Source organism: Stegodyphus dumicola, chromosome 8, assembly GCF_044657685.1.
Source record: "Stegodyphus dumicola isolate Sdum_Otavi_A_Nest chromosome 8, ASM4465768v1".
NCBI classification, from domain to species: Eukaryota; Metazoa; Arthropoda; class Arachnida; order Araneae; family Eresidae; genus Stegodyphus; species Stegodyphus dumicola.
In genome coordinates, this window is record NC_140775.1 from 95,185,091 (window position 1) to 95,205,640 (window position 20,550).

Here is a 20,550-nt window from a genome sequence, read left to right on the forward strand (position 1 = left end):
CCTCTTAAAATGTGTATCTAGTAACTGCAGCTTTTCACAGTCAGCTTAATCGTAACCATTGAGCAAAAATTTCTGACACTTTCTGTTAAAGCATTAAAACTTGAAACTTAGACCTTGATGACGTGACCTGGTTGAGGTTAGTCGTGTACTATTTTGTGTGCTTTTTAAAATATAATATGCAAGATTAACCGTGAAAATTCAAAAATCATAGTTTACTATTACAAAGCCAGGTTGCTTTCAAAAACAACAGAAACAGGAAAATTTTCTAAGTATTTTATTAAAAACTAAATAATTAAGAACTCATGTAGTGTGTATTGAATAAAAATGTTGAATAAAAACTTACTTATAAAAAGTACTCTAGATAATGACAATTTTAAAGAGGCTAGTACTTTAACATCGACGATCTTAAAAAAAAAAAAAAAAAAAAATACGCATAATAATAAGAAGTATTAGAAAATTCATACTATTAGCAGATTTCTAATGAAAACAGTGACATGTTGCTTTACCTGCTGATCCACCAGCGGCCGAGCGATAAAAGTTGCTGAATACCGGTAGTTTGGGACGGGTTTTAATCCCGGCGAATAGCCGATATTCATGAGTATTTTTATGATCTTCTCAATGTGTACTGTGTATAAAAGTCAGTTTCCCTTAGAACGTCCTCCATGAAGGCATCCCTCCCTCTTAGGCAGATGGTGCTCGTGTACCTTTCCATAATCAAATAAGTCAAACCAAGTCAATTACCTCGTTGCTTCTACACAAGCATACCTGAACGTAAATGCAAGTGGACAAGAATGCATAGTTGTTTACAAATGAAAAGCTGAAACTCTTCTGAAAGCATAAAAGAGAGAAAATACATTAACAAAAGGAAGGATGATGCTATAGGGGGGGATACGTAAAAATTAAAAAGGTCGAATGGAAACAAGCCTAGAATATTTTTCAAATAATTATAAATAATGGTATAATGAAAAATATCACTGAATAGAATCAAATCTGATCAATTATGATTTATAAGTGGAACAATTACCAGTTTTCGAGAACCGAAAATTTTCATTCTAAAAACTTCAGATTACAGTCTAATTATTCAAGTTGTAAAATTATTCCCTTTCCCCAAAACGATAGCCCTGAAATTTATTTAAAACATCTGAAAAGTTATGAAATATGTATATATTTGCTTCTTAAATAAAAAAAGAATTTATATATTTTATTCTTGATTTCATGACTCTGATATGATGGACTGGACACTGCTATCATGAACTGGGAAAAGCCTAAAAACGCAGAAAAAGGCACGCATTAACTTAACACTACTTTGGGAATTCTAAACGTGTACTGCTCTGCTGGTTTTAAAATTTTGTAAATTTGCTGTTGAATTGTACATGGCATAAATGAAAAGAAAACGATGCTGAATAATAAAACAAAAAAGGGAACAACAACAACAAATAGCAGGAGTGAGTGCGAGCTCATGGAGAGAGTGGAAAACCTTAACAAACTTACTTCGCTACCTGACCTTCTCTTCTGAAACTTTTCAGATTTTATTTTTCCAGAAATGTTTTACGTCCCTGCTAGTTTTAATTACTTTTATTGATCTAAGGATGTTCAGACAGTATACCATTTCTACTCATACACATTGCAGCATAGCAACATCCACAACTTCATCTGCCTGCGAATTGTTAGGAATATCAGAAAATAAGGTTCTGTAAACATAATCTTTCAAGTATCCGCAAGGGTGTGTATGGAAGATGTGTATATAAACAGGTGATATCAGTTGTGTAAGTAGTAAGCTGGTCCACCACGACCTATCCATCTATCACGATCTATCCCAAGGAAATGTCGATTCAGAAGTCTTTGAACAATTACCGTCTGTCACAAGTAAGCTTTAAACCCTATGCTCGTGGACACCATGGCGCCGGCCGATCGTCTAACGTGTGCTCGTCGCTTTGCAATCACACACGCACACACACACACACACACACACAAAAAAAAAAAAAAAAAAAAAAAAAAAAAAATTCAATAAAATTCTGTGAGAAATTTATTTTATTCCTAATGAAATAGAAATTGTGTTCAAGATAGAAATTAGCACAAAGCAAAATGAGACCGACCACTTTTTCTATATGCATGTATTATTATCTATCCAACTATAAATTCCCCTTGAAAAGTAAACGGTACACGCCGTCCAAACAATATTCTAGAATGTACTCTTAGGGAGAAAAAGGTTGGAAACCCTGCTCTAAATTAAGTAAATTTTGTGTTTACCACCATAACAATCTGTCTTCTGTAAAGTCGTTACTGTCATTTACATCTAAACTGAAAAGAAAAATAATTTTTTGTTAACATAACTGAAATATCATTATATTTGTATTTGAAAAACAATCCCTCCGCAAATAAAATTTGGAAAGGTGTAAAATATTTTCAAAAGGCAGCGTTGTTCTTCCAGATCATGTGATGTCTGGGATATAATTGATTGCAATTTTACCAAGAATTTCTGTGTTTTCGATCAAGCATTATTAAGGAATGAAATTGTTTTTGCGTTTTCAATGAAATAAACGTTATGAATCTAATAACATTTAAGGGTATTACTAGTGAACTGTATTACTTTAAGTGTAAGTATTTCTTATGCGCTTTAGCTTCTCACATTAAAATACTACTTAGAGAAAGTGAAAATTCAAAAGTTATGATCACTAAAAGTGGTTATGAAATGCAATGCTCTCGGTAGTCTTTGAAAATGGGAAAAGAATTTAATTTCTAATCAAATGAAAATAACCTAAAAATCTTTTTCTTGTGGTTAAAAACTTCAGTTCTTAGTTTCAGTTTATTTCAATGCTCTATAATTTGTCATAAATAATCAGACATACGTTCATATTTACCAAAAATTCAGAACCAAATTCTAAAGATACCAAGCAGAGCATTTAAACTTCAAAAACAAATTTATTTCCAAACTACTAATGAGCAGAAACCGTCGCATGAAATTTGACTTTTCCATTTCGACGTGTCTCAGACTTGCAGTAATTTTGTTTCCGCAAGCCGGGCGTTATGTGGCAAATCAGCTCAAGGTGATAATATCTCACCCTTTAATTTCCCAGACTCCTGTTGGCAGACCAGCCCCTCCGTTTGACGGATTGTACAATATTTACCTTTAGGAAGCGGATTTCCCTTATTTAACCATCACTCACTCTGTCGCCGCTGACAGAGAACCTCCGATTAAAACTGGGCAGAAAACACGTGGGGAAATAGTAGCCGTGACAACAATTTGGCTACGCCCATTGGCCTGACGTCACAGCACCGCCTCTGCTGGTGTCGTAGTGCCATCTATCGTCAGCACTCGTAGGTACTGGGAGAAGTATCCGGCTTCTAAGAAGATTCAGCGAGAGAGTGTGAGAAATCTTTATCCGTTGGCATCCGGCGCTCTCGGACTTTCTCCCGGACGGCGTGCTTGCGGAGCGGCGGCAATCTTTGAGTGTGGGGTAAGTTGAACAACAAATGCTTTCATTTCAGAAATTTTTCTGTGCTTAATAAGCAATTTATAACAGTTTCCATTAATAGAATTTCATGTCTTCCGTAAAATATTTTTAATGCAGAATTTAAATAAAATCTAGCTTTGTAAAATTATTTTAGCGAAGAAAAGGAAATTTTTAACTTCAGGTTATCTCTGCGTTCGTCATATCTGCAAATTCCAGAATTTCTGATTTAAATTAATCATATACCTGAAGAGATTTACTTTAAAAGATTTATTAATCAAGATACTGAACTGAGGAAAAATCACTAACTTAAATTTTTCACAGTTATATTGAAACTTTGCTTTGCCTTCTTTTAAATATCATAAGTATATAGTTATTTAATGATGACAAGGCCCACAACCACTGGCACAGGTAAGCACCTGTAAGATAAGCATGTTACCACTACCTATAACAATCCATCTTTTGTAAAGTTATTTCTGTCATTTACATCTAAACTGAAAAGAAAAATAAATTATTGTTAACATAACTGAAATATCATTATCTTTCCATCTTAAAAATAATAACTCTGCAAATAAAATTTGAAAAGGTGTAAAATATTCGTGCATGTTTTGAGAATAAATAAGAGGCACATTTATAACGATTTTATCACCTTTACTAATTGAAAATTGTTTATTAATAATAGTTTTTCTATTTGCGTTTATTCATTAGCTATTAGTGTATCTGCTATCAGTATATATGACAAGGTATCACCTATCAGTAGATATGGTAAGGAATTTATATTGTATTTTGGCTTCCTGTATCATAAATTTCCTGTCGTAAGGTAAAGTCCATTTAAATGAAATTTATTCTTCTTGCGGTTTTCTATTACTCTGTTTCGAGAATAATTTAGAGTCTCAATTTACGTAAATATACTTTCAATTTATTTGCAATCGGCGTGCATATACTTATTCTTGAAAAACGTAAGAAAAAGAGATTCTTTGAAGAAAATTATGTATTAAAGAAATAATAATAACTAAAAAACATACATAACAGCAAAACGCATATATATATAAAGAAATACGAAAGTTCTTAAAAAATTGGTAAATAAAGCTTTTTCACGCTCTGAAAGCTACTGTAATTTAGAGAAATATTTTAAAAATAAATCGATATAATGAATAGTGAAAATTTTATATCATATTCCACCAAAACAGCAACATAAAGATTAAGCTAGTAATCTGTTATTGTTTCTGTAGAATATGATTTGAAAGTTTCCTTATTTGTTATATATATATAATCATTTGATAATTAAGAATTAATTTTTAATTAAAGTTGTATATATCTAGGTATAGATTAAGAGTACTTCAAAATATTATGTGATCCACACGGTTTTAATCGGATTTCTCATTCTGTGTATGAGAGTTGTAAATAACTCGAATGGGTTTAATTTTTATTATTACTTCGTTATGATTTCGAGTTTGATTTCTTCCTTTGTTACTCAAGGACTTATTGGCCCTCATATTATACATTTCTATAACTTTTTCGAATTTTCTATACGAACATTTATACAAAAACGTAAACAAGAAAAATAAGTATCGAATGGATTATTAATTTATCAAGTTCTTATTTAATTTTCATTTATCTGACCAATAACGAGTTAGCCGGTTATAGTCAATTAACTGTCTTTAAAAATTTTTTCCCTACACTGCATTGTATTAATATAACACGCCCCTAAATGAAATCTAACCATAAGATTAATTTTATTTCACTAGTGATAAATTTACTTTGAGATGATGATACTGATAAATTTACTAAGTACAAAGTTTTTAACCTTTGCTTTTAGTTTTGTAAATTTAGCGCTAGTGAACTGGAGCAAAAGGAAACCTCTGTAAAGTGAGATGTTAAACTCAACATCATACAAATATAAGCAACTCACCAGCTCGAAGCCATTAAATAAAACCTTTCTGTAACTGACATAGAAATGAAGTACGTTTAATAATTCATATTTTATATCACAACAAAACTACCTTTATCACTAGCTGGAGAGATGAGCAACTTTGCTTGGCTAACTACAGTAAAAATCCGATATTCCGGCATCCAGTGATTCGGCACAGCCGAAAATTCAGCACTTGGCTGTGAGAAGTGCTATTAACACTCTGCGGTACTCGGAAAGAATAAGATATTTGCTTAATATCTTTTTGCCCTTTTCAATCAGTCTTTTGTTTAACATTTCGGATTTATATATAGTTTCATTTCCTTATCTTTATTCATATAGAATATTATAAAAACTTGATAAAAATGTTGGCAAGGGAAACATAGTATTTCTTTCACAATTCACCGAATATTATTAATCAGTTAAGAGAAAAAGTGAGAACAGAACTATTATAGCGAATTTATATAAAGTAAGTATATATACCAGAACTTCTATGCTTTCAAAAACGGAAAGAAAAATTACACAATTCCTGTCCGAGTGATTTAAAAATATCGGTAGTTGACAAACGTTGCAGACCTCTAACCTCGGTTAAATTGATAAAGTGTTATCTAAATAATTCAGTGCAAAGAATTTGAACATTTACGCTAATAAGAAAAACAATGAAATTTTAAAAGCAACTAAAGTATTAACTACTTTACTTAACTACAAGTAAAGTAGATGTGTGCTTTCAGACGAAATAAAGAATGGTATTTGTCAAGCAGTTAGGTATTCAGATATACTTGAAACGATTTCATGCACCGGACTATAATGATGATTTGGAAGCAACCAGTGGTTAAATGTAATTAAACTATGAATAGATTTATTCACTATAATTAAAGTAACTATTAAATATAATTTATTTACTGTAATTAAAATAACTATTAACTAACAGTTATTTAATATAATTAAAATAATTATTATTTTCTATAATTTCTCACAAAATTATGCAATATCGTTTTTCTTTCGTTCAAGATATTTAATAGCTTGAAAAAAAGTCATTTTGGGCATTGTACAATCTTAGTCCGATGAATCTGGAATTGCTGGAATCTTGAATCTGGAAAAGTCGCGAATGTGCCGAGTAGTCTGATTCTGATGTATTCCGTATGCATGACATAAAATTCACCAGCAAATATTACGCAAAAGATTTTACCGTGGGACAAATACTATTAGATAAGTGCTTCTTAATCCCGACCCCATTGAAACGATGTTAAATTTGCATTGACTGACAGTGTTGATTTGAAAAGAGGTAGTAAATGAAAGCAAAGCTTAAAAACGAAACTTATTCATTAAACCAAAATTTTATGACTTAAGCAATAAGACTTTATGTATTAAATAAGAAACATTCGCATACATCATGTAATTACTCTATCATTTCTGTTAGAAAATTTTCCTGTCCCTATGAAAATAACCATTCTGAATTTTTTTTTGTATTTCAGTTCACATTTACGTAAATAGAACCTCATTTTTACTTAATTTGAGTTAATTTTCTCCTACTTTGTACTTTGAATGTACGAAAGGCTCTTTGACTGTCACTGGAATGCATCGCAAAGGAAAAAAAAGAAAGGAAAAAAAGGGAAAAAAAACCTGAAAGCTTCAGATTTTATATTACGCCCAAAGAGGCGTTTTTTTTTAACATTTCGTGTGTTACCTTTATTTATTAAACATTATGTTCATCACACTTAAAGCATAATATTCAATTCAACAGCAATATCATAAAATATTCAAAAGAGCATATCTTTAGGATTTCCGATATATAACCTCGCGCGCTGGAGATAAGAATGTTTTTTTTTTTTTTTTTTTCGTACAGTATTGCCATTGCTCGCTTTGAAATCATTGAGTTTCTTAATCAAAAACTGATAAATGCTTTACAAAATATGAAACTGATAATAAAATAAATTCCAAACTTGTTCTTCCAGATGCCTACATTCGGGAGGAGACGCAAGTTACTCAAAATTGGATGCCTCTAGGTACCGTTTTTTTACCATAATGTAAGAAACATACATACATTTACGCAGATTCTCCATTATTTAATTTCTTTAAATATAATACAAGGCATATTTGGTGGCAACAATTTAAAAAGTGATTCGTCGTTTATAGTGAATCAATGCCAAAACAAAATTAATAGCCCTTCTGGGCAAATTGCCCCTTTGGACTAATGATGCAACGTGTATTCATTTTGCCATTTTGATAACTTATTAAAGGGAAAGCTTTTATTTTTTGCTCGAAATATTTCGGATAGTAACCTTTCATATATGTACGTATGAAAGCCGGAAGTTTGCCACTTCGAGAACTAGCCCTCGGATCTGTCCAAAACCAGTAGTTATACAATGATTATCTATTGAAATTTGAGTATTTGTTTGCTACTACTAACTAGATCTTGCCAAGAGAAACTGGACAAAGTTTATACAATTTCTTTCTTTCGCTTTTAGTGATTTTTTTTACGAAACTTAAGCTCTTGGCGGATGTAGGGCATATCTGCTAATTAATAATGAAGTTTTTAAAAGTCAAGTTATTATCAATAGTAAATAATTAGATTTATCTGTAAGGAAGATAAGTCTGCAAAAATGATAAATAAATAAATAAATAAATGGGAAATAAATTAAAAAAGGGTGTGTTTCACAATGGTGGAAAAATCATTTTAAAACAGATAAACAAATGATGATGATCTTAAAATCTATATCGACATCAGAAAACATAAAAAAAAATCTTGAATGGGGTCTTTTCAAATTTTTGGAGATTACGCTACGATATCATATATCCGTCAATCGTTTCCAATGTTTGTTGCAGAGGTAACAAGGGCCAAAGCAATGTTTGTTCCATCAGCTATGAAAGCAAATAGTTGATTAATACATATTCATGATGCTACTGCATACTTATTACTTACATGCACTGAGTTATTAAAGTAATGTTTGTTTGCAGAGTCTGTGGTTACCAAAGTGAATGGTAGCGGTAACATAAAGCAGCATAAACGTAACATAACTCTCCAAAATGTTTGGAAAAACTCCACTACTTATGTTTCTAATGTTAAAGTATAAGGTATTTTCTCCCTCGTCTCCGCTTGCCTTCGTTCTCAGCTTGTCTCGACACGTATTTGAACGGTCCAAGGTTCGGGTCACGGGGGGCACTGAAACTTTTTCACGTTTCTTCATTCAAAAAAAAAAAGGCTAATGACTCTACAAAAATACGTGTGTCAAATGATGCTAAAAAAGTTTTATTGAGTGTTCTGAGTTTTACTGTTCATAAATTTTATTGATCTGAATGCTTTGTTTTATCATCTTTAAAAAAATGTACGCTTTTTCGTTTACCTGTTTCTTTCTTCTTTATTTAAGTTTTATTTTGCTTTACATTATTTCACGGTGCAGAGCGCTACTATCATAGAGATTTCAAGTCAAATATCAATCGTAGATTAAAATCTTAAGTAATATTTAAAATGTGTGTAATATTTTAAAATGCAGTTTTTAAATATTACACTGTTAAGTAGTAAATATATTGTTACGAATTTGGTATTTAAAAAGCTAATGTTAGTTCAATTAGAAATTAAATGGTTTTATTTCTCGCGCAGTGCAGCGCGTGACGAATATTAAAAGAAAGCTAAGCCGGAAAATTGAAAATACAAGAGCGCGTGCATTAAATAAATAAATATCTCTTTTTGATTTCGAGAAAGTACTGGAAAATTCTAGCGCGTGATTTTAAAATCTTATAAAAGGAGGAAAACATCTCAGTTTGTAGTAGTTGCTTAGTTTGTTGTTGTTTAGAAAACTACTGTTGTTGATTGTAGCGAATTCGCGGATTAGCGTTCTTTAGCTGTTTTGAATTACGTTCTATTGACATTTGAGTAGTTAAAAGAAAACTACTGTGAGATATTGTAATACTGCATGATAATTTGAGAAAATTTAAGCATTTTTGTTCTGATAATAATAAATTTTTGTTCATTTTTCATCGGACTTGTGCATTCATTTCATAACGAACCCGTACGCACGCAACAATTTTTGGTGTCAGAAGTGGGATTTGAATGCCAATAACAAGAGCGATGGAAGAACAATTGAGACAGCTCATTAGTGCTTTTGCTGCATTCCAAGAAAAGATGGAAGCTGGCCAAGCATCATTTAAGGAAGAAATTAAATTGGGCCAGGAATCCGTTAAGGAAGAAATGAAATTGGGCCAGGAATCCGTTAAGGACGAAATGAAAGCCGTTCAAGCTGGTCAAGAAGAAATGAAAAGAGAAATTACTTGCATAATAGAAAATAAATTTGAAGCTATGGAAGGCAGAATTGATGCAGTTGAAAATAAAGTTGGACATATTGAAGAAAGAGTTTCTTCGGTGAAAGAAGAAATAGAAGAAAGAGTTTCTTCTGTAAAAGAACAAATTGATGAGAGAGTTTCTGCAGTTGCCAAAGAAATGGATACTTTAAAGAAATTCGTAGCGTCGGCAGGGAGCAGGAGTGATGATTTTAAATTCTTACCAATGCCTGCTCGTCCACCTCTGAAGCTATCCACATATGATGGGAAGACCTCCTGGCAGGTGTATAAGACACAATTTTCTATCGTGGCGGATGCGAATGGATGGGATTCCCAAGCTAAGGCCTGTCATCTCGTCGCTTCTCTGAGAGCAGATGCAGCGGATATCCTGCAGACTCTTCCCGAAAACCAGAGACTAGACTTTGAAGCTCTATCTGGCGCATTGGAGCTGCGCTTTGGTGAGAAGTGTTTAAAAGACTACAGCAGGCTCCAATTAAAATCTCGTCAACAGAAGCCTACCGAAACACTTCAGGAGCTCGCCGCGGATGTTGAAAGGCTGTCCCATCTCGCCTTTTCGGAATGCCCGACAGAAACAAGGGAAATCCTGTCCTTGCAATACTTTATCGACGGCATCCGAGATACTGAAATACAGAAAGCTCTACGAATGGCGGATGTAAAAGATTTAAAAAGTGCTCTAGTGTACGCCATGAAATTTGAGGCAGCCCAGCAAGCCACTCGTCGAGACCGCCACCCAGTCAGAGCTGCTCAAGTCCAGGAGCCAGGGGATCAAGTCACCGCTCGACTTGACGATTTAACTAGACAACTGAACGCCTTGAGACGGAATATTGGTGAGAAGAAACCGACCGTTAAGTGCTGGAACTACGGTGCTGAAGGACACATACGACGAAACTGCAAAACACCCCAGGGTACTGATGTTAAGACCGCTTCTAACAAGCAGCAGGGAAACTGATTAGTGGCCATCTCGCGGGGCGGAGGTTGCCAGATAATGAAAAGCCCCCGTTTAAAGCGCTTCAGATTTCTGCAGTGAGAGGCGGCAGTAATGGACTTTTCATAATAGGACATATTAATGGAGTTCCGTGCAATATGACTATAGATACAGGAGCCAACGTCACCATCATCCGGAAAGATTTGGCTCAACAACTAGGAAACAAACTTATCTGGACGCCGCCCTGCGTTACCCTCCAGACTGTGTCCGGTGAGAAGATCGACATCGACGGAAAAGTAAATGTTAACATCACGTTTGGAAGTGCCGCTTACCATCACACGGCATATGTAGCAGAGATCACTGATTCTTGCATACTCGGATTGGACTTTCTAAGGAAATACAATTTTTCCTTGGATTTTAAAAATAACGAATTGCATTCTACATCTGAGGACATAGCGTTATTTCTCGTTAATGATGAAGAAGTTAAATCTGTCCATAAAATCATAGCACAAGACTATATTACAATACCGGCAAGAACAGAAATTTTACTTCCTGGATCCATAGCCGAAAATAGAAATTTCCGCTACGGCAATATAGAATATCCCAATAACTGTAATATCCCAAAAGGAGTATTAGTAGCCTCAACACTCGTCGACCTATCCAGAACGGTTATCCCGGTGAGAGTCGCCAATGTAACTGAAAAGTCGAGAGTTATTAAGAAAGGTGAAGTGGTTGCAACATGTACTCCAGTAACCAGCGTTGAAAAAAAGAGTAACATCCCAGAATCCGTGTCCTCAGAGAGCATTACATCGGAGTTATTGCAGAATGCACAATTAAACGATAAAGAGAAAAATGCTGCCGATCGCGTCATTAAAGATCTTCAAGTTGTTTTCTCCCGCTCGTCTTCTGACGTGGGTCGAACTAGTTTGACACAACATAGAATAGATACTGGCGATCATCCCCCGATCAAGCAACATCCAAGACGTCTACCGTTTGCTAAACAGGAAGAGGTGCGAACACTGTTAAAAGATATGGAAGAAGGCGATGTCATCGAGCCTTCAGCGAGTCCATGGGCATCTCCCATCGTTCTCGTCAGAAAGAAAGACGGCTCAACAAGATTTTGCGTTGACTATCGCCGGTTGAATGAGGTTACGAAGAAAGACAGTTACCCTCTTCCTAGAATTGACGACATTCTAGACACTCTTTCTGGAAGCAAGTGGTTCTCAACACTTGATTTAAAGAGTGGGTATTGGCAGGTAGAAATCCATCCTGATGACCGAGAAAAGACGGCATTTACTACGGGACAAGGACTTTGGCAGTTCAAAGTGATACCGTTTGGACTGTGTAATGCGCCGGCAACATTCGAACGTCTTATGGAGACTGTTTTGAAAGGCCTTTCTTACGAAGCCTGTCTGATATACCTGGACGATATCATCATCGTCGGAAAGAGTTTTGAAGAGCATCTAGAAAATCTTAGAAAGGTGCTTCAGAAACTGAAAGAGGCCAATCTGAAGCTGACTCCCGCTAAATGCAAATTGTTTCGAAAGGAAGTGACTTACCTGGGACATGTCATCTCTGCAGAAGGTGTGCGCACGGATCCTGAAAAGGTATCAGCGTTTAAATCCTGGACGCGTTCCGAAAATGTCCATCAGCTGAGAAGCTTCCTAGGGCTTTGCACCTACTATAGGAGATTCGTGAAGAACTTTTCTTCCATCGCAAGACCACTTCACAAGCTGACAGAGAGCAAGCAAAGATTCTTGTGGACAAAGGAATGCGAGGATGCATTTAACAACTTAAAGGAAGCTTTAACATCTGCTCCAATCCTGACGTATCCTCAGCTCGACAGACCATTTATTCTCGACACCGACGCGAGCAATGAAAGTGTCGGTGCTGTTTTGTCCCAAGAAATAGACGGCCAAGAACGTGTAGTAGCTTACTGGAGCAAGTGCCTGTCTAAACCGGAGAGGAATTACTGTGTCACAAGGAAAGAGTTGCTCGCCATAGTCAAAGCTGTAGAACATTTCCATCATTATCTATACGGGAGAAAATTCCTCCTCCGCACGGACCATGCCTCATTGGCGTGGCTTTTAAATTTCAAAAATCCTGAGGGTCAAATAGCCAGGTGGATACAGAGACTCCAAGAATATGACATCACTATCCGTCATCGTAAGAGATCATCACACGGAAACGCCGACGCCCTGTCTAGAAGACCTTGCCAAGAAAACTGCCGATATTGTTCCAGGATGGAAGCGAAATACGAGCTGCTGACTCCGGTCGCAAGACAAATTACAACATCAACATCGGCTGCTCGAGACCCGTGGAGTGATGATGAAGTCAGGAAAGACCAGCTGGAAGACCACGACATTAAACCCATACTTGATTTAATAGAGTCATCAAACAGAAAACCTACATGGCAGGACATTTCTATCTGTAGTCCTACAACAAAACAATACTGGGCACTCTGGGATTCACTTCACATTCGAAACGGCGTCTTATACCGGAAATTCGAGTCGGATGATGGGAAGACGTTCCGATGGCAACTGATACTTCCGAGATCCCAGATTCCTGATGTCCTCAAAGAACTACATAACAGCCCTACAGGAGGTCACTTTGGAATTATGAAGACCTTACAGAGAGTTCGTGAGCGCTTTTACTGGAATAATGCAAAGAATGACGTGCAAAAGTGGTGCCGATCTTGCGATGCCTGTGCAGGTCGGAAAGGACCGAGGAAACGCAGCCGAGGCAGACTGCAACGTTACAACGTAGGTGCGCCTTTTGAACGTATCGCCTTTGACATCCTGGGACCTCTGCCACGAACTGCTGATGGCAACAAATACATACTCGTTGTCATTGATTACTTCACCAAGTGGCCTGAAGCTTATCCTATTCCTGATCAAGAGGCAGTCACAGTAGCTGAGGTAATGATACAGCACTGGATTTCCAGGTTCGGAGTGCCTCTTCAGTTACATTCCGGTCAGGGAAGGAATTTTGCCTCGGCAGTAATCAAAGAACTATGCAAACTACTTGGCATTGACAAAACTCAAACGACGCCATTGCATCCCCAGTCGGACGGCATGGTAGAGAGGTTCAATCGAACCATCCTTAATAACCTCTCATTAGTGGTTTCCAGAAACCAACAGGACTGGGACAAGAAATTACCACTCTTTTTACTGGCTTACCGCAGTGCTGTCCACGAGACTACCGGCTATTCTCCATCACAGATGCTCTTCGGTCTTGACCTTCGTCTGCCTTGTGATCTATTGTTTGGCCGCCCTCCGGATGCTCCTTCATCGTCTGAGGAATATATTCAAGATCTCCAGGCCCGGTTTGAAGTAATGCACAATTTTGCACGAGAGCGAGTCAACTTGGCGACGGAGAAGATGAAGACCCGATACGACACAAGAGCTACTGAACATCAATTCCACGAAGGAGACAAGGTGTGGTTGTGGAATCCGACTCGACGGAAAGGACTTTGTCCGAAATTACAGTCACCTTGGGATGGGCCGTACACAGTCCTAAACAGACTGAATGACGTCGTGGTTCGGATTCGTAAGTCTTCGAACTCTAAACCTAAAGTCGTTCATTACGACAGGTTAGCTCATTACTATGGCCATAGTACATAATGTAAATAATTGTAAATAGTATAAGACCATGGTCCATTTTTGTTTTTAAATGTGTATTTGATTTGTATTTGATAGCATTTGATTTGTTTTATGTATTGCATTTATTGTTCATGTTGTTTATTATTGTAATGTAATGCTTATTAATGCATTTATACCACAGTTGTAAGTTTTGCTTCCTGTCCAGGGATTGTACTGCCCGGGACGTGCAGTCCTTGGGAAGGGGGCAGTGTTACGAATTTGGTATTTAAAAAGCTAATGTTAGTTCAATTAGAAATTAAATGGTTTTATTTCTCGCGCAGTGCAGCGCGTGACGAATATTAAAAGAAAGCTAAGCCGGAAAATTGAAAATACAAGAGCGCGTACATTAAATAAATAAATATCTCTTTTTGATTTCGAGAAAGTACTGGAAAATTCTAGCGCGTGATTTTAAAATCTTGTAAAAGGAGGAAAACATCTCAGTTTGTAGTAGTTGCTTAGTTTGTTGTTGTTTAGAAAACTACTGTTGTTGATTGTAGCGAATTCGCGGATTAGCGTTCTTTAGCTGTTTTGAATTACGTTCTATTGACATTTGAGTAGTTAAAAGAAAACTACTGTGAGATATTGTAATACTGCATGATAATTTGAGAAAATTTAAGCATTTTTGTTGTGATAATAATAAATTTTTGTTCATTTTTTATCGGACTTGTGCATTCATTTCATAACGAACCCGTACGCACTCAACAATATAGTTCCTATGGCCAAGAACATCAGTTTAGTGAAAAATCCTTAAAAGCGAAATGAACATAATTTCGAAAATTGGTCTTTCACTTGAGCGTAAAAGTAGCTGGCCAAAGCCCGATGCAACACACATACTGATTCATATTTCAGTCTTTTGCCAGATCGCGAAATCAATACGCGAAATAGCCAGGCTTCGCTTAGTGAATAAACCAAATTTCGGCTTTGGGTGTAATATATATACATAAACACAAAGTATTCTCGTCAGACCTTCTTAACTCAACTTGTTACTCCTACTTTAAAGCGTATAAAATTCAGCTGTGCCTAACTGCAAATCGAAACTGAAATTTCCACATTAGATGTGCTAGTTTAATACAGCACGGGGACTGTACAGCACAGAGAGATGTCTTTAATTTCTCCATGTCGTACTAATAGCAGTACGTTTTCGGAGAATTAAATCCGATACTTCCATTTTCCGTCTGATGGATGTGCCAATGAGAAGGCAATAGAACAAAGAGAAAATGTCACTAATTCTTTACACAAGTGCGATTTTTCTACAAAAATATCAGAAAATGTCCATGTATTTTCAAGTAGCAGCCATAAGGAGAAATCAAGTTTATTTTCGATTCTCTTATACACCTCACTAGCGGCTGAAAATCTGGCAGCAGAAATATAAGTATCAATTTAGCTGCATATATTCTGTCTTTCTCGTATCTTTACAAGATACGAGAAGTAAGAGGAGCTAAGCTTCAGCAATCGTCATAGCCAAGGAATCAGTTCCTCATGTTCGATCCATTGCGTAAGAAACAGGCAATTAAGAATTGTATGGACTTCTAACATACAACGCAAATCTTGGAAGCAATTATAAATAATACTTTATAGTCTTTAGAAAGTATGACATATACACATCTCATATACTTACATTATTCAGGTATTTTAACCTTCAAAAATAAAATGGTCCAGTTTGAATATCTGTAATAGTTTATTTTGTAAGAAATTTTTTTTTTTTTTTTTTTTTTTTTTTTTCAAATTTTAAACACGATTACAGAAATTCAAGATATTCCATGAGAACAATTTCCAAATAACTTCCAAATTTGAGAACGAAATAACAAAGTTTCCCATAAAATTTAATAATCGTTCAGTAGAAACAATTGCTGAAAATTTTAATAGAATAGTTTCTTCTGTGAAAGTTTTTTTAAATTTAATAGGTTCATTAAACTAATAAAACTCTATAATTAATGTTTAAAATGCATTATCTATAACAAATAAATTTCGAACAAGCCAGGATTTGAAACGCCATTTTCCTGTAGTCCGAAACGTAACTTTTGTAATGCAAATGAGAAATTTTCATTTTTTTCGTCAGCCACATCTTGTCTCAATAAAGCTACTGGAGCAAAAAAAAATTAAATTATTTCAGTACAGATAAACGAAACAGAAAACACGCTTAATACTAGAAAACTGAGCTCCATTTTTTTTTTTTTTTTTTTTTAATTTGCCTAAAATCTTAACCTATTTATTTTTATTAGAAATAAAGTTAAAGTGATGAAATCAGTTTTTAGTTCTGTATAAAGTCGTAAATATAAATATATACTTCAGTTTTCCTCACTTAGAAAGAGAATAGACTTTACATCAACATTTTATTTATTCTGTTTTTACAGGAAATAAAGATGAATTACCTTCCAATACATTTATTTTAGCTTAGGCGCTAATGTAGGAAATATTTATATTAATTCGAAACCATAGAATGTGTTAAATCAAGTATCCCAGGAATTGAACAACGGAGTTTTTAGTTGAGTTGTTTTTTTTAGTTGCTATATGGATGTGTTAACGAATTATATCACGAGTGAGCTCACAGGCGAATGTAGTAATGCCTTATAATGTGGAGGACTTGCTTTCATTCAGACAACAATCAGTGGATGTTGTCACAGAGAGAAATCACTCATAACCAATGATAATTTCTAATTACAAATATGTAGGAACTGTTACCGCTTTGCCGGCTCTAAAACAGAGTACGTCGGATTTCGAGAAGATGCTCAAAACACGAATTCATAAAATTTAGAAATCAATGATCTTTTCTCTGTTGTAAACAACTTCTGTCACATAAACATTCATATGGAAGACAGCAAAATGTTTAAAATAACATGTGTACAGGATTTAACTGTTATGTCATAAGAAATGTTTTACATATATCAGGGTTTTACTTACAACTGAATGTTTAAAATGTACCAATGTATATGGTACATGAGATACACGACACCAAACATCAAACAAAGGTAGCATTGAATATGTTGAATTAAATTTTTAAATATTATGAATAACCTGTTAAAAATGCATCTCAAAATAGTTGCAAGACCCTTATTGGTACTTTTAGAAATAAGTGAAAGACGGAGTGAATTAAAATTCATTTGAATTAGCGGTGTGGAAAAAAAGGAATGGGGATCCATTGCAACTTCTAATTAAATCAGAAGCCTCTAATAATTAGCTTCATATGCTTGGCCTTAATTTAATAATCTAATTGAATCCAATCGAACAATGAGCCAGTGTAACAAAGCTTTCTGTATAAACATCAGCACGACAACATACAGATCAAACCATTGCATTGGCAGAATATCCCCATTCATTCCAACAGAGAAATTCACGACCGAAGATATCTGAAGAGATATCATATCTGTGGAATAATCTCGAATTTGTTTGGGATTTGAATACATGTTAAAGGAGGATTTAGTGGCGTCATGTAAATTCTAAAACTTCCTTCGAATTGGACATTCGTTCATGATAAAAATTACAAGCACTGAAAAATATATAATAATTTTAACCCGGAATCGATCACAGAAGATAGCCAAAAGAAAATGAACATGAGAGCCTTAAAGAAATTTGTAAAGAAAGTTTTCATAATGTACGATAATTTTCACTGGACAAAAGGCTTATTAATGGATGTAATATTATTATATTTAAGCAATTAATGTCAAAATTAATAGATATTAATAACTTCTAATATTTAATTAGCGAAATATACAGTGAGTAGTACTCTTCCTAAATTCTAAGAACGATTGTTAATTTTTGACAAGCCACACTTTAGGAAGCTTGTAAATATGTTCTTTACAAGACCACCTTAAAAAACATATTTTATATTTCTTAACTTTTATGTAAAAACAGTTCCTTTTTAGTTACGTAAAGTATAAGATATAACTTTTAGGAAACCTGTTGAACTATTAATTTTATATTTTGATAAGCTTAAACTGCAAGCCTTCCAATTTCTTTTTAATATAGTAATACTGTTCTTCATCGAGATTAACTTTATGAAATTTAACTTAGCCGATATGAAAATGTGTCATCATTGTCCCCAAACAGAATCTTGAAGTTACTAGATGAAAATGGAAGAAACTAATTTAAGGGATACTTCCAGGATTTAAATCTGATTGAAATACCATAAGATACAAACAGGAAGTATTTTATTACAATAATTGAAAATTCAGAAAACAGAAGGAAGTGAAGTATTATTAGCTTCAAGGCTACATCTTTTCTTTGAATAGAGCGATATATCTATATCAGCTAATATAGTATCTGCCGGAAACATCGCGGCAAACAAACGCGGATGAAAACGTTGAGAGAAAAACAACACAAGGCGAAAGGTCGTTGTAAAAAAATCACGGGAGAAAAGAAAGCAAGGAGAAAATATCGCAGTTCGAGCAGTTCAAAAACTTCGCAGTTTAAAAACATCGTCGTCAAAATTATCATGGTAAAATTAAAGCACCTACAAATCATCGTATGAGGATAACATCGCAGACGTGCGTTTTAAAGCTCTATAAATTCGAGTATTTGCATAATGATTTTTTAGTGCAAGAAGGAAGAAGGGATATTTTTACTTTGATATTTATATTTTTGATTTGACTAATAAATTTCTGCTGAAAAAATAAGAAGGAAATTAAGCATTCAAAGACTGGAAATGAGTAAAAAGTAATTCTAGCAGTCTTATAGCAGTTAACAGAATTTTAAAATTTTATAGTTAACAAATAAAAGTCATTAATTAATTATTATTTTTATCCAGGTTTGTTGTAATTTTTCATGAAAAACATAGTCTAAAAAAATTTAAAGAAAGAAAGATGGGAGACTGCATGTGGTTATCTCTATTAAAATTAATTAATTAATTAATTAATTAAGTAGTTAAGTAGTTTAATTAATTAAGTAGCATTAATTTTCTATACATTTTTAGTTTCTAAATGCTTAAGTTTCCTTCTGAATTTTTCATTAGAAATTTCTGAATTCAAATTTATTCATAAAAAATATAAAATCAAAAATATTATGTTTTCCATTTTACGCTCACAAATCTTAATGCGAATATGCATTTACAGCTTTCAAATTCTGAAAAGCGATGTTATGTGTACGATGTTATCGTCATGCAATGATTTGTAGACGTGTTTTTTTTTTACGACGATACTTTCGACGACGAAGTTTTTGAATTGCTTTATATTCGACGACGATATTATGTACCACGATGTTTTCTCCATGCTTTCCTTTCTCCCACGATGTTTTGCATGACGACGTTATGGCCTTTCTTTGTTTTTTCCGTGACGTTTTCTTTCGCGATGTTTTCGCCCGTAACCACTGAAATACATGGCAAAATGCTACAATTGCTTATAAGTTTCGAGAACGGGTAAAACAGGAAAGGACACACATTATTTTCTACATCATACAAAGTGATCCAAAAATTGCATCCCTACAATTATTTCGATGTAATTCGGTCAATAATAAGGCTTAATTAGTCACCAGTAATGGTGCACGTATGGATATGTGATGTCAGAACTCTCTTCCTCTATAACAATGGAAGTCCGATTACATTCTTTTTTTCTATCTGTACTATCTCTGAACTATTATTCACAATTCGCACCTCCATCATAGTTGCAATCCGAGGATCGTAAAAATTTGATTTGCTCAGCTGTCGTGATCTCATTCTGTAAACGTTTAAAAAAGAACAGAGCAGAGTAACATGTAACATTAAAATTATTGCTCATCAGAACTACATCAGATTAAAAATAGGGATAATAGGGATATCATTATAGATCATTCTGTAATTATGCTCGTAGTTAAATAGTGTATGTATTATAACATGTCTATTTCTATTTATAGCTGGTAAAAATTACGGTCACGAGTTATCTGATGAAATTATCATTCAGAATGGTTCTGTCCTACTACATAAAATAGTCTTTACTGTGGCCCCGTATTTATTAAAATACATCTAATATATATCCATCAATCAGTGTTTGAACTAGGAATAAGGATAGAATAAATTTCTAAGATATAATATTTTATTGATCTGAATAAAAACTTAATTACGATAATTTCTCTTATTTCCATTTGTCTAAGAATATTTACTATTCACGCTATGCAAGCATAATCGTGATTTTCAAGGTTAATTTTGGATCTTTTTCTTGAAAGCCATATTTTAGCATCCATCCACTTCCTTTTATTCTTTAAAAGTCTTAGCAAGAGGATTAAGCTAAGCTCTTTCTAAGATCGGCTTTTCATTGTTCTTAGAAGAAGTATAAACATAAGGTGGAAAGATCGATTAGTTAATTACAGCAAAACTCGAGAGCTCTCTATCCGCCTTGATGAGAGCTTGTACCCAGG

General features: G+C 34.4%; 1 protein-coding gene across 5 annotated transcripts in view; it reads left to right on the forward strand.

Moving 5' to 3' along the window:
* Positions 1-3,338: 3,338 nt before the first annotated feature.
* The window catches only part of LOC118189578 (delta-sarcoglycan-like), a 181,871-nt gene continuing 164,659 nt past the window's right edge, over positions 3,339-20,550 (forward strand). The window contains exons 1-2 of one of the 5 annotated variants that reach the window (XM_085822129.1): positions 3,386-3,458; positions 7,317-7,367. The gene's annotated coding sequence lies outside the window, so the exon portion shown is untranslated. Of the gene's footprint in view, positions 3,459-7,316; positions 7,389-20,550 lie in introns of those variants that run through there. The other 4 variants (XM_085822130.1, XM_085822131.1, XM_085822127.1 and 1 more) reach the window with 4 other exon arrangements.